The sequence below is a fragment of the Alligator sinensis genome, unplaced genomic scaffold (assembly GCF_000455745.1).
Source record: "Alligator sinensis unplaced genomic scaffold, ASM45574v1 scaffold2206_1, whole genome shotgun sequence".
NCBI classification, from domain to species: Eukaryota; Metazoa; Chordata; order Crocodylia; family Alligatoridae; genus Alligator; species Alligator sinensis.
Window position 1 is genome coordinate 33,923 of NW_005843505.1, and position 13,200 is coordinate 47,122.

The 13,200-nt window shown below is 46.2% G+C and overlaps 1 long non-coding RNA gene across 1 annotated transcript in view; it reads right to left on the reverse strand.

Annotated features, from left to right (window-relative positions):
- Positions 1-9,860: 9,860 nt before the first annotated feature.
- The window catches only part of LOC112548770, a 4,353-nt gene continuing 1,013 nt past the window's right edge, over positions 9,861-13,200 (reverse strand). Inside the window, exons 2-3 of the long non-coding RNA XR_003092355.1 lie at positions 10,728-10,839; positions 9,861-10,164 (exon numbers count right to left, since the gene is read on the reverse strand). This is a non-coding gene — a long non-coding RNA (uncharacterized LOC112548770). The remainder of the gene's footprint in view (positions 10,165-10,727; positions 10,840-13,200) is intronic.

Below are 13,200 nucleotides of genomic sequence, written 5' to 3' on the forward strand. Positions count from 1 at the left end.
AATTGCATGTTTGAATTTTAGCGTGTTTGTGGGCTCACACTTCGGTTCTCGCTCCGTTTTGTGCTTCTGAACTCTTGCGCCTTGTGTGAGGGCATGGACTGCATGTGCCACATTTTGGCACTGGGTTTTGGGATCAGCTGATGAGCCTTGGGTCCTTTACGAATGTGGTATCCATGCCTTAAGACGGCACTGCCTCAGAGCAAGAACACGTGTCTTTGGTATAAAAGGCAACACCTCCTCCCTTTCCTCCTTGCCTGTCCTTCCTGAACAAGCTGTACCCCATATGAGCTGTACCCTATATGAGCCTCACTCATGCCAACTAGGTCATAAATATGATTATGTATTAAGACTTTCAGCTCCTGCTGTTTAGTCCCCTTGTATTCAGCAGCCTGATCCACTGTTCTCCTCCTTGACTCTCCTAGGAGTCCGGTATGACTACCCATCCTCGTCCTCAGTTTTTAGGACTTTGTTCACATCACTCCAGTTCACCCTTGACTAGCAGGATTGAGCCTCAACTCCTTCACCTGCACTTTCTTCTCCTCCAGATCATACCCCGGTACTTATGTGGATAGGTAGCATGGGATAGTAATCTTAGGGTTGGATGACCCTTGGCAACCTGTCTGGAAGAGCTCCAGTTTTGTCTCCTGGCCGGCGAAGCGCTGCAAGGGACATCAGGTCAGGCAATGCATCCGCCCCTCCTGCTGCCACCATCTTTTTCTTTGCTTTTGGGACTGGTGGCCGGGAAGATCTCGGTCCTTTGAACGCCTGGCTGTCCTTCTCCTACCACTGGAGATGACTGTCCCCCGTGGCTAGGACACGGTGCACATTGCTGACTGTGATGAAATCTATTTACATGCTCCTTTGAGTTTATTTAGTGAGATTTGGATCGATTCTATCTTTTTTTTAACATGTTAATGATCAACCTGCCTAAATTTCATAGACATAGACATGAAATGTCTATAAATGTCCATCTTTGCTGCATTTCCGGTGTCATAAAGGGAGAGATAAATGTGATCTGGACTCTAAGGGGCCTTCCCTCCCCGACAGGGTGTCTAAAACATCCTCTAGACCAAATCTCTCACATTTTTTAGAAACTCCCCGTTGGTCAATTGTTTTTTTTACACCATCGCTATTTTGATATGATGACACCAAAATCGACACCGGTGCAAAGGGAAGGGCTCTCAGCACCCAGGGAAAGCAGAGAGGCCAGAGCTGGGCACATTCTCACCGACCACGTCCATCATAGAAAAACAAGGCTGGGAAGAGGTCCTTGAGTCTAAAATCCTGCTCAAGACTGAAGCATCGCTGCTGGAGGTGTGTTTGCCTATGTCAGGGCTGTCCAGCTTCTGCGTGGATGGGAGTCACACATTGCACAGGCTTGGGGGGGGGGCTACGAGTTAACCCCTTGCAGGCTGTCAGCTGGACAGTCCCGTCCTGCGAGTAACACCAGAGGATACAGAAAATGCGGAGGCTGGTTTCTGCTTCGTTAGAAACACAGACTCATTGCAGTCGGGCAAAGTAAATACAGAAAAGATCTGTGGGGTTATCTCCTGTTAGGCCTCAGAGAGCTCAGGCCAGCCCTCAAATTCTCCCTAGGGAAACGAGGTTTTAGCGAGGAAACGAGTGGCTCATCTCATTCTGCTGCACGAGTCAGGGTTTGGGGGGTTTTTTAAAAGCCTTCCTCTAGGTGCTGGCTGCAGCCAAAGCTGGGGGTGGGGACTGGGCTGTGCCAATGCTCCTGCTGGGACTTAAAGCCAGTCTTAGTTAGAGTCTTTCTCCTCCACTCAGGGTCAGACCAACATTGTATTTGGGGTCAGGAATGAATTTTACCCCATGGTCAGATTAGTCTGGACTGTGTGGGGTTCTTCCTTCCTCTGTAGCAGGGGGCATGGCTCTACCTGGGATCTTCTGAACATACATTAACAACCTTTAACAGAGGCAGGATGCTGGCTGCCATGGTCCCCTGCTTTATTCATGGTAGCATGCTGCTTGTGTCTTGTGTCATGTCAGGTTTTACCAAGAGGTTACACAACGGATTCGTATAGGATGGTTGGGAGCAGGATGATCCTGCCCTAGGCAGGGGGTTGGACTAGATGACCTCTGGAGGTCCCCTCCAGCCCTGCTGCTCCATGAGTTGATGTCCCCACGTCACTTAAAAGGCACGACAGGTCTCCGAGACGGAACGAGAGCCAATGGCGAGAAGTTGAAACTCAAGAAGCTGGCAATAGGGCCTATTAAACAGCGAAAGAAATGACTCCCCAGACCAACTAACCAAGGGGTGCGGTGGATTCGGGATCACTTGGGGTCTCCACATAGAAAGGGGATGTTGTTTCTGAAAGGTGTGGTCCAGCTTTATCAGCAGTGATGGGCCAAGGGCTGCACCGGGGGGGGACACCCGCACTGCTAAGTCTCACCCCTAGCTTCCTGCTCATCAGCTACCTTGCACCACTCAGACTCCCCGGCGCTGAAAGCTGCACCTCGCCGCACTGCCCCAGAGGGGCAAGAAGGGGAAGCCGGAGGGAGGGAGAGTCTGGAGCCCCTGGCTGCTGCTGCAGCCAAAGCAATGCAGGAAGAGGCAGCCAGGCAGAAACCTGGGGGACTGCAATTTGAGACCCCTGATTGCACAGCCCTGCCTCATCTGATGATTTAGCATCCCTTCCTCTTTGCACCTCTTCTAGGTCTGGCCCTGTGCAGTGATGACTAACTCCAGGAGAGGGCAGGAGCTGCCTTCTTTTGATCCCAGCCAGGCCATTCCTTGCCTTTTTCTGAACTCTCTGCAAATGTCATGAGGATGTGCAAAACCAACGACCATATCAGTTTGCGCTTCCTGTCCCAGTCAGTCCTACATGGGAGAGGGGCTCCCTAAATGAACTATTTTTCAAGCGTTCAACTGTCTGCAAGATATCTCAGTGCCTCATGTTGTCTCGGCAATAAGATCGCCTTCTTCCAAAAAATTCAGTTGGAAACAGCATTTTTAGCCAACCTCCCCGATGCATAAATGATACATGCTAATGAAGGAGGGGTCTTGGGGCCGAACCAAGATCAGGGGTTGAATTTCAGAGCTGCAAAGTGTGGATGTAAGTCTCCAGAACTAAACTGTGGGGAAGTGGCCTCAAGCTGCAGCAGGGGAAATTTAGGTTGGAGATTAGGAGGAACAGCCTGACTACAAGGGTGGTCAAGCACTAGGACGGGCCCTCTAGAGATGTCGTAGACTCTCCGTCCTTGGAAACGTTCAAGGGCAGGTTAGACAGACATTTGTCTGGTTTAGTTAGGGACGAAACTGCCTTGAACAGGGGGCTGGACAAGATGACCTTGCACGGCCCCTTCCAGCCCTGCTTTCCTATGATCCTGTGAGCAGAGGAGTGGACTAGATGACTTTGCAAGGTCCCTTTCCTATGATCCTGTGATCCTTAAAGCTTAGATCTGGACCAGAACTAAGCTACTAGTTCCTTTCTTTCATTTCAGTGTAGCTAAACAAAGCACATTCTTCTTCCATCCTAAATGTCCTCTGTTTTGACAGATTCAGGTGTTGGTGGGATTGGTAACCTCGTATCCGTCTAACAGGGAAATGTCTGGATGACTTTTAATAACCAGGGTGTTTTGCACATGACAAGGCAAAGTTTCCTGGGCCACCCCATGACCCCGGCTCTCAGGTGCCAATGTGTCGCAATTGTTACAGGTCTTACACTACTTCACATTTGTCTCTTCTCCTGGAGAAAGATAATGGTGTGAAGATCTCGGCTTTCACTTAAAAAATACCTAACAGATTCTGGACCTCAAATAAAACTTGACATGTGAACTCAAAAGGCTTAAAAACTCAAAAAAACCCAATAATAGTAAAGCCAAGCTCATGACTTTTGGGAACTTACATGTGATTTGTTTAATACTTAGAGGTAGGCAATGCTACAGTGGCTACACTTACACTAGAGGTTTTGGTTTTGGGGGTTTTTTTGTTTCCTAGTGATTGGCAATTAACTTGACTAACATTTAGCTGAGCCTGCTATCACACAGTTAGACTGCAGTGGGCTAGTTACCACCGTTAGTCATAGCTGGAACATGGTAAAAAAGAGCCCTTACCTTTTTACATAGTGAAGACAAGACCTGAGTAGAGACGAGCCTTGGAAAGCTTCACACACGTACTAAGGTGAAATCCTGGTTCTGTTTAAGTCAATGGAAAAAAAATCCATCGTCTTTGGTACGGCCTACAACTTGCCTGCGGGACTTTGGAGATCTACTGGTAGGGAACTCGTTCCAGGCAGGTCTCCAGGCACGCTAACCTGTTGTGACCTCTTGATTACCTGTCCCTTTATCCGTAGGGCTCGGACAAGCTCTAATGCACCCAGCGATCATATCTATCACCACAACCAAATACATTTCTCCTGCTCAACCACTTATAAACCTCAGCCTCTTTCAGCACAACGCAGGGAACCATCCCTCCAGGTCTTGAGGGACCACCTTTCCACCCCACCAGACCACAAACCCAACAGGCTCCAGATGAGACTAGCCTTTCTTTCCCTCTAGCAAGACTAGGGTTGGCCAACCAGTCAATTGATTGGTCACTTCTTGTCAACTGATCAGTCATAGATTCATAAATTGTAAGGCTTCAAGGGACCTTGAAAGATCATCGGGTCCAGCTCCTTGCACCAGTCAATTGACTGCATATTTTTTGACCAACGATTATAGCAATTTTACCAAAAAACAAACAAAACAAAAAACCCACCCCCCCTGCTTTTTTGTAGTTTTCTTGACAGAAATATGATTTTTTAAAATTGTTTTTGACACCTTAATGATAAATCTGTGCTTTATCTGTGCATTACTTGGATCTAATGGATATTTTTTACAATTTGTGACCGATATTTGACTGGTCAATTGACCAAACTTTATTTGATTGATCCAATACCCAACCCTAAGCAATACAAGACCATTTGCACATATTCAGCTGGCCTTATAGCATCATGGACCTTTGACGAAAAGATGACTCTTTACTACAAGGTCGTTGCACATTTATTTTTTCTTAAAAGAAGCCAAAAGAGATGTTTTAGACCTGGGAAAGGAAATGGCTGTAGGCAACTTGGAAACCAGAGCTCACTGTACTTCTTAGCCACTAGATGAAATGTAAAACGCTAGAACTCTTGGTTCAGAGACGATACCTTTTATTAGATCGACTCAGAAATGGCAAAAAAAATCATTTTTCTTTGCAAGCTTTCAGGCTCACATGCCTTTCCTCAGGCTTAGGGAAAATTAAAGAGGTACACGTCCCTAAGCCTGAGGAAGGGTGCATGAGCCCAAAAGCTTGCAAAAAAGATAATTTTTTGTGATTTCTTAGTTGGTCTAATGAAAGGTATCATCTCTGGACCAGGAGTTTTAAAGTTTTGCATTTCTTTTTGTCTCAGACCAACACAGCTACCAAATACACCCCCCAGCCGCTAGATGGCACTCGTGTCTGTAGATTGGAAGTCTATTATTGGCCAATATGATACTTCCAATCCAGTAATAATTAGCTGGTGAAAAGAACAACCTCGTTCATCAGACTCTCCCGGGGCTGGATGTCAAACCACTAACTGCACATATTTAGGGGCATTTGGATCTGGTGTTTGAACTGACCACCGTTTGCTAAAGACGTACAAAACATTATTACTATTACTGATTCATGTAGGGGTGCTGGGAAACTTAGACCTGAACACAACACCTCTTCTGACCATTGAAATGCAGGGGTTTTAATTGGGTCCATTTTTATTCTGCGGCGGAGGAGGCGAGGGGAAGAAATGGAAAATAGGGAGCCTGGCTCCTTCAGGGCTCTCTGCTAATGCGAGACAAGCCCGTGATTCAGCACAACATGCTATTAAATATTCCTGTCTTTGGTGGCAAGAGAGCTGAACCTTTGCAGGTAGAGTATCTCAGGGAAATAAATGCTGCAGCAATTGGCACGATTCTCGAAAACTTCAGTCGCTCTGTCTCAAGTCGATATCTTTGTTGTGTTTCCAGAACCGTCATTTTCCCTTGCATTGTCTTCACATCGTTCTCTGCTAATTCTGTTTTTTTTTCTCTCTCTCTAGTTCAAAAATCTATAAAGATACCAAATCCAATTTATTGCCGATGAAGGCAATCAAAATTTCAAGTCTCTAATTGGAGCAAGAATAATTCTAATGAAATCTAAGACAGGAGCTTGGAATTGGAAAGTTTAGCTGCAAATGGAAAAGCTGATAACAACCAAACACATCTTGGTCCACAAAGCAGAGACAATTAGCATCTATCTGCACTTCATTCTGCAAGACCCCATTGCGCAGACACGTACAGGAATCAGCAACAGCGGTAGGCCCGCTGCTATTCAGACGAACGAATCTGTATCAAAAGACTTCCAAAGGATTCCCAATTCTGCAAGTGCTGCAGCAGGATATAAGTCTACTCATCTTTCTGTGGGTATCCATGCAGCGAGGATGTAGGGCTGAACTTTTAGGTGACTTTAGATGTCTGTATATCTTTAAAACTCTGGTGCACGATCAGCACCGATGTACCGGCCTAGAGAATCTCAGTGACAGGCGCTCCTAGCAAAGCGGGGATGCAGGACACGCATCTTTGAGCCATAAATGAACCAGTTGACCCTGCAAACTGGCCCAAATTGCATCTCCCATGAAATGAATGGCACACCCACCTGTGAAGCAGACCAGAAACTGTGCTCCATCCTTCCTTTTTCATTTCAGGATTTGGGTGCTTTTCATTTGGACCTTTTTTTTTTTTATGGTTATGATTTCAACCAGGAATAATTTTGGTGTGCGTGTGGATTATTGCTTGTCTTGCCGTTCGGGATGATGCTGGAAGCAAGTGCAGGACAGACTGAACTTTATGAGATTTGAAGGTTTTCGCTTTGCCCTTATTTCATCTTGCTACCAAAGATCGACTTTATTTATATATGCATACCTCCTTCAAATCAGCCTGAAGAATGAGATACATCGGTATATTAGAAGCTAACCTCAGAGTGGGTATAATTACCGGTGCCCTATCCCAGGAAGTGGATAAAAAGCTTATGACAATGTGTACTGCATTAAGGAGCCTTCTCTTATGAATGTTTCATAGCAGCTCTTTTGTGTTAAGGGCCTGATCCTGAAGGAGGCTGAGTGCCCCTAGCTCCTGCTAGTGTCGGACAGACCTGACTGCTGGTGCTTAGCACGTGGGAGAATCAGGCTCTAACCATCCTTAGCAGCGTGCATGGCACTGGCAAGCACTGATAAGATCCTCTGCTTTAGCTTTCCAAAGCCTGAATGATTTATGGACAGGAACTAGGTCTAAAGCGTATTCATAATTGATGCGGCTCTTTTGCTATGCACCCTAGAAAATGAAGAAACGGGGTTCAAATAAGCCTGGCTATTTTTTTATTTTTTTTTGGTTATGTTTTAGGTGAAGTGGCAACCACCTCTTCGGGCTTTCCCACCAGGCTGCAAACCAGTGGCTCTCGACAAGGATGCCGCAGCACCTTGGGGTGCCTTGAGATCCTGTCAAGGATGCTCTGGGGTGCTATGCGGTGCTAGCATTGTTAGGTTTGCAAACACAATTCACAGGATAGACCCAGAGGGTTCAAGCACAGATCCATAGCATTAAATATTTTCTGACCTGTGCGGTCTTTGAAGCAAAAAAACCCTGCTCTTATTTTTCCATAGTCAAAAAGTGAGTGAAAACTAAGACCTAGCATTTTCCAAGGGGGAGTCTCAAATCCAAAAGAGTTTGATAACCACTGCCCAAACTATCGTTATATCCAGTCAAAGAGACCAGCGATGTTTGTCCCTGTCCATAGAGGTCACAATATTTAATAAAAAATGAGACCCAGATCTCTCCAGCCCACCAAGCTGAATAACCTGCAGGTATTCCTACCCCCATTCAGCTTGGCTGATGTAGACACTCTCAGTCCCTTACTTCTTTAATTGGGCCAAACTAATCAGTCTAGTTGCCCTCCTGTTTAAAGTAGGGGCTGTCTAGTTACAGCCAGACACAAAAGCCACGCTCCAGCTTGCAACCTTCTTGTAACCAAGTGAAGTGACAATGGGAGCTGGGCTCCTTGCCTTGGGTGTAGCAGGATGGCATCCAGCACTTTAGCTTTGGAAAGCTAAAATTAATGAATGGGAGGAGCAAGTAATGCTTCCCCTCCTGATTGTTTTGTGACTTAATTACATTAGCATTTAAATAGCTAGGGCTAATGCTTGAAGTCAGCACTTCATTACAGCGAGGAGGTTGGAGACAGGAGCAGAATTCACATATTTCCCTTTTTTTTGCTGGTAGAGCTCCAGACAATTCCCTACAAGACGGGGTTAAGTAAAGGGCTTGTCTAGGAATTCACACTGAAGTAAGGACAGGGATGCAGCAGCACCAGTGCAAACCTCTTATGCAAATAGGTGTCATTTATTATTCAGCACCGTGTGTACAAGAGGGAAATTTCCATGGGCATCGCTACCTAAGTAAATACTCAAAACATTTGCAAAATTTCCCTCATCTTGATATGCCCTGAAATGACCGGATATCAAATATGCCAAGGTTTGTTGTCTTTAGGAAAATCTGCATAAAATATACAAAAGAAGAATCACCAGCTTCTCTCCAGTCCCCGGCGACTACAATTCTGCAGCGAGACCGACTGAATGGTCCTGCAGACTTTTCCATAGGCAGGCTCTTCAAATCTTAGCAAAAATAATTGAAATCGCAGTGCGTGCAGTCGTTATTTTTCATGCACGCTGAATTCAAAACATGCCGGATTCTTGTCAGTAATAAAAAGGCACAACCAGTGCTCCAAAGACGTTGCAATCTGCTGTACTTACCTGAATCTAAGACGACTTTGAATTGAAGATGACCCCCAATCGTTAGAGTCTATGGCACTTACCCTCCATGGTGTCTGCCCCCCACCCAGCACCTTCCCCCTGCCAACTGACCCCCCCTGCAGCTCTTGTGCCCCTCCTGCCACCACTTCCCTGCAGTCCTGGCTCTGGCCCCTCTCGGTGCCAGGGCACGGAGCACATGGTGGCTCCAGCCCCTGCCCAGACAGGTAGCCACATTTGCGGCAGTGCCAGCTCTGGGCCCGGCCCCAGGACTGGGTTGGAGCTGGGGTCAGAGCCAGAACTGCTGCCACTGCTGTGTCCAGACCAAAGCAGGGCCAGAGGGTAAGTGGTGGTGGGAGAGAGGGACGCGGAGGCAGCGGTGGGTGGGGAGAGCAGCAGCCACGGTGGGCAGGAGTAGGTGGCTAGCAGGACCTTCCCTTCCTTCCCCAAGAGGCGGACAGGTTTGCCTGTCTTGGGAGAGAAATCATGGCTTAATGAGCTGGCCTAGCTTCCTAGGAGCCCAGAGGCCCAGAGCTGCCCCTCCGCATGCAGCAGGACACCCCGTGACTCACTGGGCTGCTCTGTGGGTGCGAAGACGGTGACAAGAGCCTCCTCCCAGTCCCACCGCCGTTCCAGCAGATACAAATGCAGCGCTCCACCTGCCTGCCCTCGGGAGAAATGATTGACATGTATTTCCACTAAAGGACTGACAAACAGGACTTTTTGCAGTCCGTTCCTCATTCAGGAATGGACAGGGGACAAGGGGTTGGTTTAAAAACAGGACAGTTTGGTATAAAACAGGACCAATGCCCACCCTCGGCAGAAAGCAGGGGGGTCTGCAGTTGCAGCTCGGACCCCAAGCCCGAGTCAGGGCTGGAGCTGGGGCTGGACTCCAAGAGGAAGGGCTTTCCCCCCATGTTTAAAAGGGAAACAAAACTCATAGTAAATACGGTAATTTTACATCTGAAATCATGAGTAGGAATAGCAAATAACTCAATCAACTTTAGTATGTGCCCATCTTGATAATCCCATTAAATGTAATTAAAACAGACTCTAGGGGCCAGAGTTTACTCCACCTATTAGACACCAAATGGACTTGGGTGCTCAGGTGTAACTCTAATTCCATCTGGCTCAAACCCTTGGAAAACAGTGATACAGTGAATAAAGAAAGGTGGGTGGGTCCTCTTCCTTCTTGCTGCTTTTTTGTGACTGTTTTAAGGCAAAGAGGATAGAATGACAGGAGCTGCTGCATTAATGACATTTCAGGGACTTGAGCAGGGTGGAATAGGATCACACGTAATAGTGCTTAATAGTTGTGGTAGGATCTGATTGCAGACAGGCCAAGCTGGTGAAGTGTGGTGGGAACCTGAGAAAGAAAAAAGAAATTCAGAGCAGGACCCACTTTATACCAGGAGAGCCATTTTTCACTAGTGTAAAACCTATCAGTATAGATCAGTCTGCAAACCTGGGGGCCACACTGCTTATCTGAGGCCAAGCGGCAAATTGCTTCTCTCTTCAACACATTAGCTTTAACCTGAACACAGCAGGCTGGGAATGTGGTGTTCCCTTTGATCAGTAAAGACATTTTCATTTAATCTTTGTTTCTGGAAGAACTGGGGTTATTTAGCTTGAAAAAAAAGAGGACTGGGGTGGGGTCTGGTAACAGTCTTCAAATACCTGAAGAGGATGGTGGTAGACCAGTGGTTCTCAACATCATTAAATCTGAGACACTTGTCTTTATGCTCAGGACACCCATGGAAAATGCCAGCTCTTCGTTTTCACTTGTTTTTGACTACAGAAAAATGCTAGAGCACTTCTTCTGTTGCAAAGAGCTCAGAAAGGCCACGACGGGGCAGATCCTTTTAAAACAATGAATTCCTGTTTGAAATGCCATGCACAAATCTAGAGCTCTTGGTTCAGAAATGATACCTTGTATTAGACCAAGTAGGAAACTGCAAAAACATTCTCTTTATCTGCAATCAGGACCCGTAGTAGACTCTTTTTCTGCAAGCTTTTGGGCTCAAACGCCCTTCATCAGGCTCTGGGAAAATTAAAGAGGGTAAAAAGTTTTCATATTTGAAATGTCGGCGTTTATCTCGTGAATCGTGTTTGCACCCCTAGCAGTGCTAACTTTATGTGGCATCCCATGGCACCCTTGAAAGGTTATCAAGGTACCCCGGGTTACTGCTGCGCCCTGGTAGAGAATCACTGTGGTAGACTATTCTCTGTGGATGCAGGTGACCAGATAAGCGATAATGATTTTAAACTGCAACAAAGGAAATGTAGGTTGGAGATTAGAAAGGACTTTCTCACTACACGGGTGCTTACGCATTGCAACAGGCTACCTAGAAAGGTGGTGAAATCTCCGTCCTTAATTTTTTTTTAAGTGCAGGTTAGACACGTCTCTGGGATAGTTTAGTCTGGGGAGATCCTGCCCTGAGCAGGGGTCCGGACTGGATGGCCTGTTCCCTTCCAGCTCCATTTTTCTATGAATGTGGTTTCTTGATTGGAATGGATCTGCTTTACATTTTTGCCTCTGATAAAGTGGAAAAAAGACCAGTCAAGACACTTATGGTTATTCAAGATGCCATGGCATTTTTTATCAATTACGTGGATGCCATTCTCCGTGTCAGTTAAATGCCAGCTTGAAAGTTGATACCTTTTATTAAACCAACAGAAATAGCAAAAAAAAATATTTTTTTAATGATATTTTTGTGTTTGGTCTACTTGGACAAGCTGCTTTTCAAGTCAGAGGTGAAGCGCTATATCTTACCTGAAGACACACAAAAAACTAGAACTCTTGGTTCCAAAATGATACCTGGGAAATCACAAGAAAATTGTCCTTTTCTGCAAGCTTTTGGGATCAAAGTCCGGAGGCTTCTGTTCTCTCTGATGAAAGAGGCACCTCCCAGTAAATCTGACCTTAAAACCAAACGCAACTCTGCGTCTCCGAGTTTTTATTGCCATCACAAGACGGCTTTACCCATGACTTCCATGTGGGGAACATTTGATGGGGAAATGTAGGAACTTTGCAGACCTCCTTGAAAACTTCGCTCCTGGCTGCAGGTGGAGAGTTTGTGTTTGAAACAAATAAATCTTGCTAAATAATCATACAAGCAACATTTAGTACTCTGCACTATGCGTGCAACCTGCTGTGCTCGGGGAAGGAAGCACCTCCCTACCATCCTCTCTTGAGCGATGAGGCCAGACCCTACAACTCCTGACCTCCCTCTTCTGCCAGCCCCTCCAACAACCATCTTTCCTTATCAGAACCGGGGAACAAGACTCTGCCTTTCTAAGGATCTGCTGATAATGGCCCCCTCATTGTCTGAGTGCCTCCCCACCCTTCAAAATCAGAAGAAAAAAACACATTTTCTGTCATTGTGAGAGCCTGATTAATTTACAAGGCACTGAGGAGAAATGATATCTTTTATTAGACCAACAAGATATTTGCAAACATTTCTTGAATTAATTGCAAGCTTTCTGGCACAAACACCCTTCCTCAGGCATGAGAGAAAAGATTGTAAAAGTTCTCCTAGGTAGAAATGAAAGTTCATAATTCATCGGGTTTCACAAAAGAGTCAAAAAAGCTTGCAATTAAAGAATTTTTTTTTGCAAAAATCTGGTTGGTCTAATAAAAGAGATCATCTCGACTACGAGTCCTGAGTGCCTTTTCCTCTAGACCAATACGGCTACAACCCGGATACCCGATTCATTTACAGACTTGATTGTCTGCTGCTGTGTTCCAGGTTTTGTGGGCTGGCACCGACGGAGGGGGGAAGAAACGGGTTCGTTTCATCTAGGATGGGGGTTCGTGTGGATGCTCTGAGCAGCCAGCACTGCCCTCCTCCCAAAACCAAGCAGGATCCTTATCATCAGGGATCCTGGTTTTCCCTGGTTTAAAAAAAAAAAAAAACCCTAATTTTTGGTTTAAAAAAAAAAGTAACCCCAAATCCACCTTTTTCCATGATTTTAATGAAGCACCTCTATATACACATCTATTAGTGGTGTTCCGTGGGGAAAACAGTGGATTTGGGGTTACTTTGTTATCAGGTCTCACACCTTTTTCCATTATTTTAATGAAGCACCCCTATATACACGTCTCTATTAGTGGTGTTTCATTTACATCCGTGGGGAAAACGGTGGATTTGGGGTTACTTTGTTATCAGGTCTCATCCCAGCATCCGCAGATCACCGCTCCCTGCCTCAGTGCCGACCTGCCGGGGGACTTGCCCGAGGCCATGTGGCGAGTCGGTGGCGGAGCCTGCAAGGCTGCCGCGCCTGGGAAGGGGACCCTGCTCCCCTGGCCTGGGGGCCCCCCCGCCTCTGGCAACACGTCACAGGGATCCTGGTTTTCTCTGATTTAAAAAAAAAAAAAATTGGTAAAAAAAAAAAAAAAAAG